The sequence below is a fragment of the Oryctolagus cuniculus genome, chromosome 4, assembly GCF_964237555.1.
Source record: "Oryctolagus cuniculus chromosome 4, mOryCun1.1, whole genome shotgun sequence".
NCBI classification, from domain to species: domain Eukaryota; kingdom Metazoa; phylum Chordata; class Mammalia; order Lagomorpha; family Leporidae; genus Oryctolagus; species Oryctolagus cuniculus.
In genome coordinates, this window is record NC_091435.1 from 126,453,861 (window position 1) to 126,473,854 (window position 19,994).

Below are 19,994 nucleotides of genomic sequence, written 5' to 3' on the forward strand. Positions count from 1 at the left end.
CTTGACTCTCACTGGGATTAAACATGACAATAGGTCTGATCTGATTTCATCATCATTTAAAAAAAATCATCTATAATTTTTCATTTTATGTTTCTGTGTGGGATCAAACTGTTGAAATCCTTCCTTAATGTAAACTAAGCTGATCTGTATATTAAGATAATCGAAAATGAATCTTGATGTGAATGGAAGGGGAGAGGGAGTGGGAAAGGGGAGGGTTGCGGGTGGGAGGGACGTTATGTGGGGGAAGCCATTGTAATCCATAAGCCATACTTTGGAAATTTATATTCATTAAATAAAAGATAAAAAAATACTAAGAGGGATAACATATTAAGTTGTTCATCAATAGTCAGGGTGAGGGCTGATCAAGTCACCGTTTCTCATAGTGTTCATTTCACTTTAACAGGTTTCCTTTTTGGTGCTCAGTTAGTTGTCACCGATCAAGGAGAACAAGTGGTATTTGTCCCTTTGGGATTGGCTTATTTCACTCAACATAATGTTTTCCAAATTCTGAACAGGGATCACTTTTCAGTTAAAATTTAAACACCTAAGAATAATTGTGTGTTAATAACAGAGTTCAACCAATGGTACTGGAACAAAAAAAAATACTAAAATGGATAAAGTATTACATTGTACATCAACCATCAGGACAAGAGCTGATCAAGTCACTGTTTCTCATAGTGTCCATTTCACTTCAACAAGTTTCCCCTTTGGTGCTCAGTTAGTTGTCGCCAATCAGGGAGAACATATGATATTTGTCCCTTTGGGACTGGCTTAATTCACTCAGCATGATGTTTTCCAAATTCCTCCATCTTGTTACAAATGACTGGGTTTTGTTGTTTTTGACTGCTGTATAGTATTCTATAGAGTACATGTCCCATAATTCCTTTATCCAGTCTACTGCTGATGGGCATTTGGGTTGGTTCCAGGTCTTGGCTATTGTGAATTGTGCTGCAATAAACATTAATGTGCAGACAGCTTGTTTGTTTGCCAATTTCATTTCCTTTGGGTAAATTCCAAGGAGTGGGATGGCTGGGTTGTATGGTAGGGTTATATTCAGGTTTCTGAGGAATCTCCAGACTGACTTTCATAGTGGCTTAACCAGTTTGCATTCCCACCAACAGTGGGTTAGTGTCCCTTTTTCCCCACATCCTCGCCAGCATCTATTGTTGGTAGATTTCTGTATGTGAGCCATTCTAACCGGGGTGAGGTGAAACCTCATTGTGGTTTTGATTTGCATTTCCCTGATTGCTAATGACCTTGAACATTTTTTCATGTGCCTGTTGGCCATTTGGATTTCCTCTTTTGAAAAATGTCTATTGAGGTCCTTGGCCCATCTCTTAAGTGGGTTGTTTGTTTTGATGTTGTGGAGTTTCTTGATTTCTTTGTAATAGCATTTTTCATTACTTCCCCCATAGTTGCTTCCAGAACTAATAATTGCTAATTATTCCATGACACTGGATTACACAGCTGTTGGGGAAACACAGGAAAAAGAATGAGAGACTAAAAAAAAATCGTTTGCAATCAGCTTATAATTGATATGGTTAAATTAACATATATATATATATTTTTTTCTCTTCCACAGCCTCTCTCCCAAATGGTTACCATGTAAACTCAGATTTATGAACCAACGTCCTTGAGATCCACAATGCTTATTGAGTTAAGATTGTGCTAAATTCATTCAAACTGCAGCTGCCAAAAGTCCTTGGAATTGCTGTCCTTGAAGTCACAGGTTGTAGAAGCCTGCAAAAGCAAACCTTAAAAACTAATGGAAGCATACAATAGTCCATAAATGGAATACAAGTTTACAATAATTTTTTCTGTATTTGAAAGAACCACAATAAATCAAGAATAGAATATAAGTTTTGTACAGATAATCAGAATATAATTTTGTGCATGTCTGTGTACATATACATTTATGTGTGTATGTGTATATATATATATATATATAAAACATCCCAACATTTGAAATAAATGCAGAGTTATAGGGTAGCATCATCAAGAAATTAACATAAATTATATTATTTACTATATTGACAAATGGGGCTTTGGAACCTATTTTACCCATTAACTGAGATTTCAAATGTGAATTTTCTTTAGTATACTGCTAAACAAATTTATCAAGTGATACATTTCTGAATTATGTTCTACTACTTTTCTTTCTTTACCTTAGATAGGCAGACTCTGTCTAAGTGGTATCTTTATGCAGACATAACATTTTCTAAATCCAGCAACCTCTTTTGCATAACTCATAAGCCTCTTCCAGAGCTGATCACAAAATCAAGGATTCTTAGAATTTAAAGGATGTGAAATATCATCTAAATCAATTCAGGAGCTTTCTGGACTAATGCTTCCCTGAGTAGTAGCCACTAAGTGTTACCAGGAGCAATCCCACTGAAATGAGCAAGAGAGCAAGACCCAATTCATATATGGTGTATGTTTCCTTACAAACTGGATGGCAATCTAATAATTGATCATTCATTCAGGAAATTCATTTTGAAAATAAAACATCACACATCTACATAGTCCCTTACATGAAAAGTATTTATAATGTCCAAAAAGTCATGCAAAATGTGCCATTATAACTATTTTTTCACAAGTCAATTTACTTGCTGGTCATTTTAAGTTTTCCATCCTCCCTTAGAAAGGGCCAAAGATGTTTCCCTAAAGCTTTATCTCAAATGACACAAAACAAACTACTCCTATTGTTGTCCTTCAACATCATAAGCAACAGAGAGATGGCTATGTCAGTATATTCAGGATCAGCATCAATGAGGAGTAATGTCTGTTAGATAATGAGCTATTCAGTTATTTCAAAATCTCAATGAAACATTACAGATTCACAACACATATTTTGTTCCAGATTTTTCCCAGCCAATTTCTACACATTTGAAGACAAATACACAGTTTGAGATATGGTATGAGAAAACTGTTGTGTAAAAGAAGTCCAGCCTACATATCTTTGATTGTTCTATTAAGACCTGTTTAGGGGGGCCAGTGCCGTGGCTCAATAGGCTAATCCTCCTCCTGTGGCACCAGCACACCTAGTTCTAGTCCCAGTCAGGGCGCCGGATTCTATCCCGGTTGCCCCTCTTCCAGTCCAGCTCCCTGCTGTGGCCCGGGAGGGCAGTGGAGGATGGCCCAAGTGCTTGAGCCCTGCACCTCATGGGAGACCAGGAGAAGCACCTGGCTTCTGACTTTGGATCAGCACGGTGCGCCGGCCGCAGCGGCCATTGGAGAGTGAACCATCAGAAAGGGAAGACCTTTCTCTCTGTCTCTTTCTCTGTTACTGTCCACTCTGCCTGTCAAAAAAAAAAAATAAATAAGGAGACAAGATGGCGGAATAGGAAGGGAGCATACTGATAGTCCAGGGAGAGACAGTTTAATAAAAGTGGAGATACTGCAGGTTCAGTGCAGCCCAACTTTTGACTCAGATTAATTTTCAAAAACACTGTCAAGCACTAGGATGAGTGCTGTACTGCATTATCTCACAAGTTGATCAAGCTTTGGAAAAGTAAGTGGAGGCAGTGTTGAAAAACAGTCTCTCAGTTAAAGAGCAACAGTGGGGGCCAGTGCAGTGGCTTAGCACTGCCTGCAGTGCCTACATCCCATGTGGGCACTGGTTCGAGTCCCTGCTGCTCCACTTCTGATCCAGCCCTCTGCTATGAGCTGGGAAAGTGATGGAGGATGGCCCAAGTCCTTGGGCCCCTGCACTTGCGTGAGAGACCTGGAAGAAGATACTGGCTCCTGGCTTCGGATCAGCACAACTCCAGCCATTGTGGCTATCTGGGAAGTGAACAAGGGGATGGAAGACCACTCTCTCTCTCTGTGCTTCTCTACAACTGCCTTTCAAATAAATAAATAAATCTCGGGGGTCCGGCAAGATAGCGGAATAGGAAGGGAGCACACTGATAGTCTGGGGAGAGATAGTTTAATAAAAGTGGAGATACTGCAGGTTCAAGGAAGAGTAGGGGAGGAAACAGCAGAAGAAACTCTTCCGGAACGCGTGACTCACAGCGGACCTGCGTGGAGAGCGTGGGAGCCCACAGTTCGGGACACCAGCGGCAGACTCAACACACCAGCGCTGGAACGGGTGGTGAGCCAAACCTCAATAGCCCGAGACACCGGCAGGCAAGCAGAGAGAGGAGACTAGAGGGAACGACCCCCGGGGGGGGGAAAGTTCACCAGGCTAACTGGAAGAGAGAGAGAAAAAAAAAAAGGTGACTGGTACGGACACGGGTTTCTCTCTCTCCGCTCACCTCTCAAGGGCGAGCAAGACAAAGAGCAGGCGCCATCTTGGACATACGTCATAAGCAGAGTGACCTCAGGTCTGCACCGGCCCTGAGGCTAGCAGAAAAACCTGACTCTGGGCGGGGCGAATTAACAGGAGATTAGGACCTAGTAAATTTGTGGTGCTACTGAACTGAGACTGTGAAAAAAGAGACGGTGGGGGAGAGAACTCACGGAATTCACGTGAGCACTCTCCAGAGACGCTACAATTCCATAACTTTGGCAACCCAGTGGGAGACTGAAGGAGAATTTGAGCCCACTCTGAGGGCAGAACAGATTCCCTGTGTGGTCCTTGGGAAAGAGCTTCCGATCTCTGGCTCCTGTGGGTATATCATTTGCCTGCTAACTACCTCCAACCTCGATCAGCTGTGTGGAATTACTTCCCTTTTGAATCAAAAAAAGAAAGAAAGAGAGAGAGAGAGATCTACCATGCCTAACCTGGGGTTGTCACTTTTGGCACACCAAACAGAGCTCTCAGGCCACACCCATCTCAAGCCTCTAAGGCTCCATCAAAAACAGACAGTCCACTTAATCTAGAGTCATAGTATAACAAGAAAAAGCACCACAGTGAAGAAACCAAATATCTCCAATATGCCAAATAACAAACGCAAAAACCAAGGTAATAAAAACAAGGAAGTCACCATGACGCCCCCAAATGAAAAAGACACCCCAATTCAATATTATGAAGATGATGAGATAGAAGAAATGCAAGAAGCAGATCATAAAAATTGATAAGAACATTAAGAAGTTCTCAAAAACAAATTCTTGAACTACAGAAATCCTTAATGGACAAGATAGAAACTCTCTCTTGTGAAAATGAAATATTAATGAGGAATCAAAATGAAATGAAACAACTAGTACAACAGGAAACTGTAATAGTGACGAGAAATCACAACGAAGTGAAAAATTCAATAGATCAAATGAAAAACACAATAGAGAGCCTTACAAACAAAATGGGTGAAGCAGAAGAGAGAATGTCGGACTTAGAAGACAGAGAACAGGAAAGGATACAGTCAGACCAAAGAAAAGAAGAGGAAATTAGAAATCTAAAACATATTGTCAGGAATCTTCAGGATACTATTAAAAAACCCAACATTCGGGTTCTAGCAGTTCCTGAAGGCACGGAGAGGGAGAAAGGATTAGAAGGCCTTTTTAGTGAGATATTAGCAGAAAATTTCCCAGGTTTGGAGAAGGACAGAGAAATCCTAGTACAGGAAGCTCACAGAACCCCTAATAAACACGACCAAAAGAGATCCTCACCACGACACGTTGTAATTAAACTCTCCACAGTGAAACATAAAGAAAAGATCCTAAAATGTGCAAGAGAGAAACGTCAGATTACTCTCAGAGGATCTCCAATCAGACTCACAGCTGACTTCTCATCAGAAACCCTACAAGCTAGGAGGGAATGGCGAGATATAGCCCAGGTACTAAGAGAGAACAACTGCCAGCCCAGAATATTATATCCTGCAAAGCTATCATTTGTGAATGAAGGTGAAATAAACACTTTTCATAGCAAACAGAAATTGAAAGAATTTGTCGCAACTCGTCCAGCCCTGCAACAGATGCTTAAAGATGTATTACACACAGAAACACAGAAACACGGTCATCAATATGAAAGAAGATCAAGGAAGGAAACCTCACAGCAACAGATCACAGGGAATTCAAAGCATATATTAGAACTTATCTTTGGCAAATGGCAGGGCAAAGTTACCACTTAACATTAGTCACATTGAACATTAATGGCCTGAACTGTCCAGTTAAAAGACACAGATTGGCTGATTGGGTTAAGGAACAAAACCCACCTATTTGCTGATTACAAGAAACACATCTTTCCAACAAAGATCCATACACACTGAAAGTGAAAGGCTGGAAAAAGATATACCATGCCAACAGAAATGAAGAAAGAGCGGGCGTAGCCATCTTAATATCGGACAACATAAACTTTACCACAAAAACTGTTAAGAGAGACAAAGAGGGGCACTATATAATGATTAAGGGATCAATACAACAAGAAGATATAACAATTATCAATGTAGATGCACCTAACTACAGGGCACTGGTTTATCTAATAGATTTGTTAACGGACTTAAAGGGAGACTTAGACACCAATACAATAGTACTGGGGGACTTCAATACTCCACTCTCAGAAATAGACAGATCAACAGGACAGAAGATCAACAAGGAGACAGTAGATTTAAACACACTATAGCCCAAATGGATCTAACAGATACACGCAGAACTTTCAATCCTACAGCTAAAGATTTTACATTCTTCTCAGCAGTACATGGAACCTTCTCTAGGATTGACCACAAACGAGGCCATAAAGCAAGTCTCAGCAAATTTAAAAGAATTAGAATCATACCATGCATCTTCTCAGACCATAAAGGAATGAAGTTGGAAATTAGCAACTCAGGAATCCCTAGGGCATACACAAACACGTGGAGATTGAACAACATGCTCCTGAATGAACAATGGGTCATAGAAGAAATTAAAAGAGAAATCAAAAATTTTCTGGAAGTAAATGAGGATAACAGCACAACATACCAAAACTTATGGGACGCAGCAAAAGCAGTGTTAAGAGGAAAGTTTATATCAATAGGTGCCTACATCAAGAAATTGGAAAGGCACCAAATAGATGAGCTTTCAATTCACCTCAAGGATCTAGAAAACCTACAGCAAACCAGACCCAAATCTAGTAGGAGAAGAGAAATAATTCAAATCAGAGAAGAAATCAACAGGATTGAATCCAAAAAAAATTTACAAAAAATCAGCCAAACGAGGAGCTGGTTTTTTGAAAAAATAAACAAAATTGACACCCCATTGGCCCAACTAACTAAAAAAAGAAGAGAAAAGACCCAAATCAATAAAATCAGAGATGAAAAAGGAAACGTCACAACAGACACCACAGAAATAAAAAGAATCATCAGAAATTACTACAAGGACTTGTATGCCAGCAAACAGGGAAACCTATCAGAAATGGATAGATTCCTGGACACATGCAACCTACCTAAATTGAACCAGGAAGACATCGAAAACCTAAATAGACCCATAACTGAGACTGAAATTGACACAGTAATAAAGGCCCTCTCAACAAAGAAAAGCTCAGGACCAGATGGATTCACTGCTGAATTCTACCAGACATTTAAAGAAGAACTAACTCCAATTCTTCTCAAACTATTCAGAACAATCGAAAAAGAGGGAGTCCTCCCAAATTCGTTCTATGAAGCCAGCATCACCTTAATTCCTAAGCCGGAAAAAGATGCAGCACTGAAAGAGAATTACAGACCAATATCCCTGATGAACATAGATGCAAAAATCCTCAATAAAATTCTCGCCAATAGAATGCAACAACACATCAGAAAGATCATCCACCCAGACCAAGTGGGATTTCTCCCTGGTATGCAGGGATGGTTCAATGTGCGCAAAACAATCAATGTGATACACCACATTAACAGACTGCAGAAGGACAACCATATGATTATCTCAATAGACGCCGAGAAAGCATTTGATAAAATACAACACCCTTTCATGATGAAAACTCTAAGCAAACTGGGTTTGGAAGGAACATTCCTTAATACAATCAAAGCAATCTATGAAAAACCCACAGCCAACATCCTATTGAATGGGGAATAGTTGGAAGCATTTCCACTGAGATCTGGTACCAGACAGGGATGCCCACTCTCACCACTGCTATTCAATATAGTTCTGGAAGTTCTAGCCAGAGCTATTAGGCAAGAAAAAGAAATTAAAGGGATACAAATTGAGAAGGAAGAAGTCAAACTATCCCTCTTTGCAGATGGTATGATTCTTTATTTAGGGGACCCAAAGAACTCTACTAAGAGACTATTGGAACTCTTAGAAGAGTTTGGCAAAGTAGCAGGGTATAAAATCAATGCACAAAAATCAACAGCCTTTGTATACACAGACAATGCCATGGCTGAGGAAGAACTTCTAAGATCAATCCCATTCACAATAGCTACAAAAAACAATCAAATACCTTGGAATAAACTTAACCAAGGATGTTAAAGATCTCTACGATGAAAATTACAAAACCTAAAAGAAAGAAATAGAAGAGGATACCAAGAAATGGAAAAATCTTCCATGCTCATGGATTGGAAGAATCAATATCATCAAAATGTCCATTCTCCCAAAAGCAATTTATACATTCAATGCAATACCAATCAAGATACCGAAGACCTTCTTCTCAGATCTGGAAAAAATGGTGTTCAAATTTATATGGAGGCACAAGAGACCTCGAATAGCTAAAGCAATCTTGTACAACAAAAACAAAGCCGGAGGCATCACAATACCAGATTTCAGGACATACTACAGGGCAGTTGTAATCAAAACAGCATGGTACTAGTACAGAAACAGATGGATAGACCAAAGGAACAGAATTCAAACACCAGAAATCAACCCAAACATCTACAGCCAACTTATATTTGATCAAGGATCTAAAACCACTTCCTGGAGTAAGGACACTCTATTCAATAAATGGTGCTGGGAAAACTGGATTTCCACGTGCAGAAGCATGAAGCAAGACCCCTACCTTACACCTTACACAAAAATCCACTCAACATGGATTAAAGACCTAAATCTACGACCTGACACCATCAAGTTACTAGAGAACATTGGAGAAACCCTTCAAGATATTGGCACAGGCAAAGAATTTCTGGAAAAGACCCGGGAGGCACAGGCAGTCAAAGCCAAAATCAACTATTGGGAATGCATCAAACTGAGAAGTTTCTGTACTGCAAAAGAAACAGTCAGGAGAGTGAAGAGACAACCGACAGAATAGGAAAAAATATTTGCAAACTATGCAACAGATAAAGGGTTAATAACCAGAATCTACAAAGAGATCAAGAAACTCCACAAAAACAAAACCAACAACCCACTTAAGAGATGGGCCAAGGACCTCAATAGACATTTTTCAAAAGAGGAAATCCAAATGGCCAACAGGCACATGAAAAAATGTTCAAGATCACTAGCAATCAGGGAAATGCAAATCAAAACCACAATGAGGTTTCACCTCACCCCGGTTAGAATGGCTCACATGCAGAAATCTACCAACAACAGATGCTGGCGAGGATGTGGGGAAAAAGGGACACTAACCCACTGTTGGTGGGAATGCAAACTGGTCAAGCCACTATGGAAGTCAGTCTGGAGATTCCTCAGAAACCTGAATATAGCCCTACCGTTCGACCCAGCCATCCCACTCCTTGGAATTTACCCAAAGGAGTTTAAAATGACAAACAAAAAAGCGGTCTGCACCCTAATGTTTATTGCAGCACAATTCACAATAGCCAAGACCTGGAACCAACCTAAATGCCCATCAACGGTAGACTGGATAAAGAAATTATGGGATATGTACTCTTTAGAATACTATACCGCAGTAAGAAACAACAAAATCCAGTCATTTGCAACAAAATGGAGGAATCTGGAACACATCATGCTGAGTGAATTAAGCCAGTCCCAAAGGGACAAATACCATATGTTCTCCCTGATTGGTGACAACTGACTGAACACCAAAAAGGAAACCTGTTGAAGTGAAATCAACACTATGAGAAACGGTGACTTGATCAGCATAGCCCTGACTGTTAATGAACAACTTAATACATTATCCCTCTTAGTAGTTTTTTTTTGTCTGTTCTACTTAATATGACTGGTTTAATTCTGTAATTAATACACAGTTATTCTTAAGTGTTGAAATTTAACTGAAATGTGATCCCTGTTAAACATAAGAGTGGGAATAAGAATGGGAAGAGATGTAAAATTTGGGACATGCTCAAGCTGATTTGTCCCAAATGGTAGAGTTAGAAACATACCAGGGGACTCTAATTTAATCCCATCAAGGTGGCATGTACCAATGCCATCTCACTAGTCCAAGTGATCAATTTCAGTTCACAATTCATCATAATGAAAGGACTAAGAGTCAAAAGAAGCACATAAACAAGTCTAGTACCTGCTAATACTAACTGATAGAATAAATAAAGGGGAGAGTGATCCAACATGGGAAGCGAGATACTCAGCAGACTCATAGAATGGCAGATGTCCTAAACAGCACTCTGGCCTCAGAATCAGCCCTAAAGGCATTCCGATCTGGCTGGAAAGCCCATGAGAGTATTTCAGGCATGGAAAGTCAAGACACTCTGGCAAAAAAAAAAAAAAAAAAAAAAAAAAACCTAAATGAAAGATCTCCGCGAGTGAGATCCCAGTGGAAAGAACAGGTCTTCAAAGAAGGAGGTACCTTTCTCTGAAGAGAGGAGAGAACCTCCGCTTTGACTATGAACTTGTCTAAACAAGATAATAGTCGGAGAACTCAAGGGGCTTCCATAGCCTTGGAAACTCATGACTGGAGCATAGGGAGATTACTGATGCCATAAACAGGAGTGTCAATTTGTAAAGTCAACAACAGGAGTCACTGTGCACTTACTCCTCATGTAGGATCTCTGCCCTTAATGTGCTGTACATTGAGACTTAATGCTATAACGAGTATTCAAACAGTATATTTCACTTTGTTTCTATGTGGGTGCAAACTGTTGAAATCTTTACTTAATGTATACTAAACTGATCTTCTGTAAAAAAAAAAAAAAAAAGTAGAAGAAGAAGAAATTATCAATTCCCAACTTGACTCTCACTGGGATTAAACATGACAATAGGTCTGATCTCATTTCATCATCATTTAAAAAATCATCTATTATTTTTCACTTTATGTTTCTGTGTGGGAGCAAACTGTTGAAATCTTTACTTAATGTATGCTAAACTGATCTTCTGTATATAAAGAGAATCGAAAATGAATCCTCATGTGAATGGAAGGGGAGAGGGAGTGGGAAAGGGGAGGGTTGTGGGTGGGAGGGACGTTATGGGGGGGATGCCATTGTAATCCATAAGCCGTACTTTGGAAATTTATATTCATTAAATAAAAGTTAAAAAAACAAACAAACAAAAAATCAATCAATCAATAAATAAAATAAAAAAAATTTTAAAAAGACCTGTTTATGGGACCAGCACCGTGGCTTACTTGGTTCATCCTCCACCTGTGGTGCTGGCATTCCATATGGGTGCCAGATTCTAGTCCTGGTTGCTCCTCTTCCAGTACAGCTCTCTGCCGTGGCCTGGGAAGGCAGAGGAGGATGGCCCAAGTGCTTGGTGAACCAACGAAAGGAAGATCTTTCTCTCTGTCTCTCTCTATCTCACTGTCTAACTCTATCTGTCAAATAAATAAATAAATAAATAAGACCTGTTTAAGCTCCACACTTCCCATAACTTTAGAATCACATACTATAGACATTTTCAATCTTATATCTTGAATTTTTGTTGCAATAAATCAGTTTGGTAGGCCTTCAGTAGCAAATTTCTGATAATTTTTTTCTTAACCTTAAACCTCAAATCCTGGCACTCCAATTGCCTGCATGTATGAAACTACCCCAAAAATCCATGGAAAATTGATTTAAAAGGTAAGTTTATTTTGGTCATTAAACATTTGGAAATCTATTCATAAGAGAGGTCTTCAAAAGTTCACAGAGATGCATGAATTTTAAAAATTTGCACCAAAATAAATCTTTTAGTTTCATTTCCAATGACGCTTTGGAAGTGCTGTGGTATGTAGCCCTTCTTCCGGAAGGCCTTCTCCATTCTGTTACTAAACTCAACTTTACTTCCATTCCCACACTGTGGTGTTGACCCTCTGTTATGATACTTAGTCTGTTTACACTGCGCTAAGCCATTTTCTTGCCTGTATGTCCTAATTAACTGTAACTGCTTGGGAGCTTGATAATATTATATATGAACGAAAGACCTAAATAACAAATGAATCCTTTAATTGATGTCAAGAGAAAGGGTTCTGTTTTTCTTTCTACTATGTTATATTTTTAATGCTTCCTGTGTCCTCCAGATACAATACTATTTGTGATCCAGATTGATCAAGAAATTTAAGTTTACTTACTTATTAATTCTTATTTTATTCTAATTGCCAATCCTTATTTTAATTAATCCTTATTTTAATTTAATTTCAGGATAATATTTCAGAAAAAAATGTAAACTCAAAGACTATAGATTTGTTATGTGGGGAGCATGCAAGACACTGACAGCTAAAAAGTAATTTTTGTTCCTGGAAATGCCCCATTGTTGAAGTGATGCATTGCAATGCCATGTTAACATGAGTTAGATAATATAAGAATTTATGGGATAAACATACTGAATAAGCCTGGATTATTTAATTAAACTGTAGAAAAATAACTTATGATCAAAGACTATGGAAGATTTTATGTGTATTTAATGTTATATGCAATTTTATAATAAAACAAATATGAAAAATAGAGGAGAGATTTCACATTATTTGACAAATAGAAAACATAAAAATACTGTAATTTTGGCAATCTTCAGATTAAGATTTTAATCTTAGGAATCTTAATTCTTTGTTCATACTCTGCTTTTAGAACTTTGGCAGAAAACTGTAGGTCTATAAAGGACAATGGAAATAGTTATAAGAGCAAATGATGGGGCCGGCGCCACGGCTCACTAGGCTAATCCTCCGCCTGCGGCGCCAGCACCCCGGCTTCTAGGCCTGGTCGAGACACCAGATTCTGTCCCGGTTGCTCCTCTTCCAGGCCAGCTCTCTGCTGTGGCCCAGGAGTGCAGTGGAGGATGGCCCAAGTCCTTGCGCCCTGCACCCGCATTGGAGACCAGGAGAAGCACCTGGCTCCTAGCTTCGGATTGGCACAGCACGCCGGCCACAATGCACTGGCCGTAGCGGCCACTTGAGGGGTAAACCAATGGAAAAAGGAAGACCTTTCTCTCTCTCTCCCTCTCTCTCTCTCTCTCTCAGTCTTAACTCTGCCTGTCAAAAACCAAACCAAACCAAAACAAAACAAAACAAAAAAAGAGCAAATGATCGCACATCTAAGGAAGCTGACAATGTGCTGATTAATTAAAAGATTATCTTGTCCTCTTTCTCATCAGTTTGTTGTCCTTTTTGAATTTAAACCTTGGATTGCTTTACTCCAAAGGCATGTTTTTCCCTTACTATAATGCAGGCACTGACAAACACTGAAAATATAAAGATAAATACAGCAGGGCTCTTTGCCTCAAGCAGCAAGACACTGATGATGCACATGCATCCAAGGCAACCAAGCGTCTCAGGGATTATGGTATAGTGTTGTCCAAGAAAGGGAATAGTTGGAACAAAATTGATGAAGCATATAAGGTGCTTTGGGATTTTGACATTGAGCAAATAGGAGAAAACATGAATTCTAAATCAGCCCTAGAGAAATCTTATCCAAGTTTCCAACATTTTCTGCATATAAATATTCAATAGTTGATCTGTTGCAGATAGGATTCTGAACAAAAATTCAAATATGACCTTCATTTGCTTTGTGCTCTGGCAGTGGTAAGAAGCTCTGACAGCCACTAAGAGCCCCTGGTTCCATTATAACAGCAATGCTAGCTTTTTAGAAAAACATAGACCACTGAGAAAAGAGATTTTGAATACTTTAATTCTTCTTTTAAAGCCATGGCAGCCATGAAACAACTAGCGAAGTGGAATGTTCTGAATTCTTGATAATTCTTTAAAAATTCTAGTAATCTGGATTGTACATGAAAAACTCTTTATAAAATTCATTATGCTGAAAAGGACACACATCATTGTAGTTAAGATTATACATAAGATATTATGAACCTGAATTGTTCCCTCTGTTAGGAAATAATAGAATAATCACAGCTTACATAAGATGTTTGCATAGTTATAATTTTGAAAGTATTTAAAATACTTTGCAAAAACCTATCAGTAGTATAGACATTGAGTAATTTCAGGATTTTTTTATATTTTATTCTATACTTTGAATAAGATACATCATTACATTAATGAATAAATTTTTATTTCACTAGATAAAATATCTAGACCTTTAAACACTTGATTTTATGCACCATAGCTAAATGTCTCAGAATAGCTTCCTAAACTACTAAAACCAATTTTAAGAATTCACTCTTCTATTAGAAGTGTAAGTATTATGCGTTCATGATTGAAATGAAAAAATAAAATAGTTTGTTCTGTAAAACATTTTTCTAGGATTTAATAGCACTGTGTTTATTAGATCAGTGACCTTTCTTGTGATATTTATTCACATCTGAAAGAAGATCAGAGTAAATTCTTAAACAGAATAAAATCATGGGGAGAATTCATTTACTTTTTTTCATAAAAGGAAAAGAAACGACATACTTGTGTGCACAAAGTTTCTTAGCAACTGGCAAAATGTGTGCAAGTCAGCTTCATAGTGGAACTATATATTAGTTGGTGCACCATGTGCAAAGATATTATTGTTATTTATGATTTTCACATCATAAAGATTCATATATTATTACTGGAAAATCAATTAATATAAGTCTAGAAAACGATCAGTTGAAATACAGCTGAGGCTGCTCTAAACAGAATCTCTAAGCGCCAGTGAATCACGCATCATAATTTTCAAGTGAGTTTTTTTTTTTTTTTGTGAGTTTCTCACATACACTCTAACAAGATCAACTCCAGAAATGAACGAGTACAAGTTCAGTCTCTATGCTTAGTTCTATCACATGGAGAAACAGAAGTTGTAACATTATCATGTCCATAACAACTTTCCAAATCTGAATGGAAAAAACTATCAAATCAGGACCTTCACATTTGAATTTGAATTGCTTCCTTGGAAGCACCAGCCATTGTGGACACTGAGTCTTCCTTGGATAGCTTAGTCAAAACACAAAAGGGGTTGCCTTGTTATTCTTTCCTTTTTATCATGCAGGGGTCAGTTTGTTCGCTTTGTTCCCCAGTTACAATTCTCTCCCCAAACTACATCCTCTTCCAGTTTCTACAAAGCTTGTCTAAAAGCCCCTGTGAAATTCTGTGCTGCCATAAAGGAAAAGCTTTTTTTACCTTTTCTTTCTTTTCTTCTAATCATACATATCCCATCTCTTTCATAAGGCTATCAATACCCAGAGAATAGCTCTGATATTTGTTTCTAAATATTTCCAAATGACCCAGAAATTTCAAAAAATAAAACCCAGATAATTATTCTCTTATAATATTCCTGGTTTTAGCAGTAAATTCCAAAGTTTATTGTGATAAATAAATACATTGACTTTACATATATATTGCAATCATTCTCACAGTTTTAAAGATATGGGAGTGCCTGGTTTGAGTATGCACAACTCTAGTTGTGATCCAGCTTTCTGCTAATGCACACCCTGGGAAGTAGCAAGTGTTTTATTTTTGTGCGTTTTTTGGTGTGTGATTTTATTTTGTGCGTTTTTGCGTGTGGTTCAAATACTTATGTCTCTATAACCCATATGAGAGACCTGGAATGAGTTCTGAGCTCCTGGTTTCAGTCTGGCTCTTTCCTGGCTGTTATGGGCATTTGGGGAGTGAATTAGGAGATGAGATATTTGACTGGCAAATAAAATGAAAATTAATAAATTTAAAAATTTTGAGTATTTTCAAGAAGAAATTCTTAAAGCATAGTGCGACCCAGATTGAGTTCCATTTCCTTTCACTCTCAGTTGTAAGCTATTTATCTTTCCAACAAATGCCTCCTGGAATCTACAGTTTAAGTGCTTGCCCCAAAATAAAGAACTAATTATGGAATGTCATTGATATTTTGATTATGATCCCATTGAACCTGTAAATTACTTTCAGTGGTATGGACATTATATACGCAGACAATGCCATGGCTGCTAAAGAATTTCTAAGATCAATCCCATTCACAATAGCAACAAAAAATTAAAAACCTTGAAATAAATTTAACCAAGGATGTCAAAGATCTCTATAATGAAGATTACAAAACATTAAAGGAATAAATAGAGGAAGACATTAAAAATGGAAAAGTTTTCCATGTTCATGGATTGGATGAATAAATATCATCAAAATGTACATACCACTGAAAGCAATTTATATATGCAGTGAGATCCTAATCAAAATATCAATGACATTCCTCTCAGATCTAGAAAAAATGATGCTAAAATTCATATGGAATCACAAGAGACCCCTAATAGCTAATGCAATCTTAAACAACAAGAACAAAGCTGGAGGCATCACAATACTGAATTTCAAGACATATTACAGGGAATTATAATCAAAACAACCTGGTTCTGGCACAAAAACAGATGTGTAGTCCAATGGAATAGAATAGAAACTTCAGAAATCAAACCACACATCTACAATCAACTTACCTTTGACAAAGAAGCTAAAATCAATCTCTGGAGCAAGACAGTCTCCTCAACAAGTGGTGCTGAGAAACTGGAACTATGAATGCAGAAGTATGAAACAAGACCCCTACCTTACACCTTACAGAAAAATCCACTCAAAATTTAACAAAGACCTAAGTCTATGACCCAATACCTTTTAGTTACTAGAGAACATTGGAGAAACTTAGCAAGACATTGGCATAGGCAAAGACTTCTTGGAAAAGATCCCAGAGGCACAGGAAATCAAAGTCAAAATTGACAAATGGAATTACTTCAAATTGAGAAGCTTCTGAATTGCAAAAGAAACACTCAGCAAAATGAAGAGGCAACTGACAAAATGGGAGAAAATATTTGCAAGCTATGCAATTCATAAAGGGTGTCAGCCTTCTTATGGGAGAAGGTACATAGGCATCTGTTCTTTCTGAGAATAGGAGAGTTACTTCCAGAAAGTTAAATAGGCAAAAATAAATACAATACCACAGTAGAAACTTTTTTAAATTTTAAAGTGAATGATAACTGTAACAGACTACCATATAATTTTGCTGGAGCAATCTAGGTCTTATAAACTCTTGACACTAACACGTCAAACTTCTCAAGACAAAATCCTATATTGAAGGTATGGCTGGTGGTAGGATGTAAACTGAACAAGTCTGGTAAATACGGACAAAGGAAGGACATATCCATATAATAATAGAAAAAGGAGGATTATAGAGGAATCATATATCTAAAAATATGAGAGCATTCTTGAATCATTTAGCAAAAATTGTGGAAGGAAAACTTCAATGTCATAAATCAACTGGATTTATTTATTGAATTTTGTTAGTGTTAAAAAAAAGCCAAGGTCTGGTGCTATGGCATAGGGGTTAAGCTGTCATCTGCAGCACTGGCATCCCATATGAGCACCATTTTGGGTCCCTGCTCCCCACTACTGACATAGCAGCCTGCTACTATGCCTGAGAAAGCAGCAGAGAGTGGCCCAATTACTTGGGCCCCTACACCCACATGGGAGACTCAGATAAAGCTCTTGGCTCCTGGCTTCAGTCTGGCCAAGCCACTGCTATTATTCATCATTTTGGGAGTGAACCAGTGGATAGAAGATTAAAACCTCTCTCTTTCTCTGTAACTCTGCCTTTCAAATAAAATGAATTTTTTTAAAAAGAAAATAAACCAGCCCAGTGGACAAATATGGCCAATGGCTTGATTACTATGATCTCACAAGACAGAAGAGGAGGGAGAGAGTAAGAGGAGGAAGAAGAGGAAGGGGTGGAAAGGAAAGAGAAGACGGAGATGGGGAAAGGGAGAAGAGAAGGACAGTGAGCAAAGTGAAGGGCAGGAGGAAGAGATCTTATGTAGTCAGCAAAGCTGAAAATGTTTATTATCTGTCCCTATACTTAAAAGGCTTGCTAACTCCTGATCTAACAAAACAGAACTAAAAATGCTATATTGAATATCTCTCCTTCCTTAAAAAAAAAAAAAAAAGGGAGAAACTCATTTCAATTAAAAACTAGGAAATACAATTCTTTAATCAATGCAATTGAAGTTGTTACAAGAAAAAAGGAGACTAAAGAACAGAATATTGTTCCCACATACATACATAACAAAAGAAAGCAGTTTAAAACTATAAGTAAAGCTATAAACTAAGTTTTAAAGTGAGAATAAAAAAATTAAAAATACCATCAAAGTTATGAGAAAACAATAAAAAATCAGAATTTTCAAAACTGAGAAACAAGTTGGTAAGAAAAAGGGATGATGTCAAAAGAAAGATAATAGATCCTTGGAAGAATCAAAAGAAAAGAACGCTATTTTAGAAATGAGACTAATCAAAATACCAAAGACATTCTTCTCAGATCTGGAAAAAATGATGCTGAAATTCATATGGAGACACAGGAGACCTCGAATAGCTAAAGCAATCTTGTACAAAAAAAAATTAAAAAAAAATAAAAAAAAATAAAAAAAACACTAAATTAGAGTGGACACAAGAGTGAATAAATAAAGGTATCAGTGAGCTATATAAGGAAAATATAAAAGAAGAAATACAGAAAAGAGAGTAAAGGATATATAGAACACAGTGAAAATCCTAATGTCAGTGTAACTGGAGTCCCAATAGGAGAGAATATTGAGAGAACACAGAACAGTTTTTTTGAAGCCACAGTAGCTGAAAATTCTATTAAACTGATGAAAATCAAGCCATAAATTCAATAAGCACTGGAAAATTAGAGCAAGATAAATATACAAGAAAAACCACATCATAGTGAGCAGATTAAAAATTCCCAAAGAAAAGTAGAAAAATCTTAGAAACAGCTAGAGAAAGAAAAATGTTCCAAGAAGAAACAACAAAATTTTGAATTTTGTTGAATTTTCTAATGAAACTATAGAAACCAGAAGACACTTAAGTGCTAAAAGAAAAATAACTCAAACCTAAGATTCCATACATGGCAAAAAATCAAGGTGAAATAAAGATATTTCCAAATGCACCAATCAAAGAGCATTAGTCATAGGCAGACCTTCACTACAATAAATGCTAAAGGCAGTTATTTGTTCAGATGATGTTCCCAATTATTCTGGATAGGAGCAAAGGAATGAAGAAGAAAATACAAAGCACATAAAGGGATGACATGTGGATAAATTTAAATCAGTAATAATAAATTTTTATTAGCTATAAAATGCATAATAGAATTAAAATGCATGAAATTTTCAAATCAATAGATGTGAAACAAGTGGATTTAAAAAATTTTTAAGTCCATAATCTTGTCAGAGAATCAATAGGAGAAAATATTTTTGGGCTGCAATAATCCAAATATGCATTGTATAGTCTAACATCTAAATTAAAAGGAAAATTATATTGAGATCTATTTGATTAATTTTTAAAAAATCAAAAAATGGAATGAAAATGGAACACAGAACAAGTAAGTCAAGAAACAGACATAATCATAGATATAATTCACTCAAACAGATGAAAATTCCACTAAATATAAATGACCTGCTTCCTTGTCTTATGAAATTCTAATATAAATTAATAGTTGTTTCTCTTCTTGGGCAATGGAAAGATTTGGTTATTGTTTATAGTCCTTGTCTATACTCTTGAGGAACAATGCTTTTTTTTTCTACTTATACTTGTTGAGTTCTTTATTTTTTAGAAAGTTAAGCTTATGATTATAAATAAAAATGAAAGTATGTCATCACATAAAAGAAAAATAGAAAACAATGAGGAGTGAAAGTGAGAGTTGGAGAGGGAGGGAGGGCAGGGTGGAAAGCATCATTATACTCTTAAAACTGTATATATGAAATATTGATATGTGTCCCCTTTATATAAAAGAAAGAAAAGCCCATAGAACACTACATTTGCCTTTCCCTTACCTGCTTTGGTAGTATTGTTGGACATTTCAATGTATTTGTGTATGTCTATTTGTGCACACACACACATGCACATGTGTGTTTAAATGTGAGCTTCTTTTTTTTTAAAAAAAAGATTTATTTATTTATTTGAAAGT

At 37.1% G+C, this 19,994-nt stretch overlaps 1 long non-coding RNA gene across 1 annotated transcript in view; it reads right to left on the bottom strand.

Annotated features, from left to right (window-relative positions):
- Nucleotides 1-272: 272 nt before the first annotated feature.
- The window catches only part of LOC138849357 (uncharacterized), a 32,733-nt gene continuing 13,011 nt past the window's right edge, over nucleotides 273-19,994 (bottom strand). The window contains exon 4 of the long non-coding RNA XR_011388106.1: nucleotides 273-1,467. This is a non-coding gene — a long non-coding RNA (uncharacterized lncRNA). The remainder of the gene's footprint in view (nucleotides 1,468-19,994) is intronic.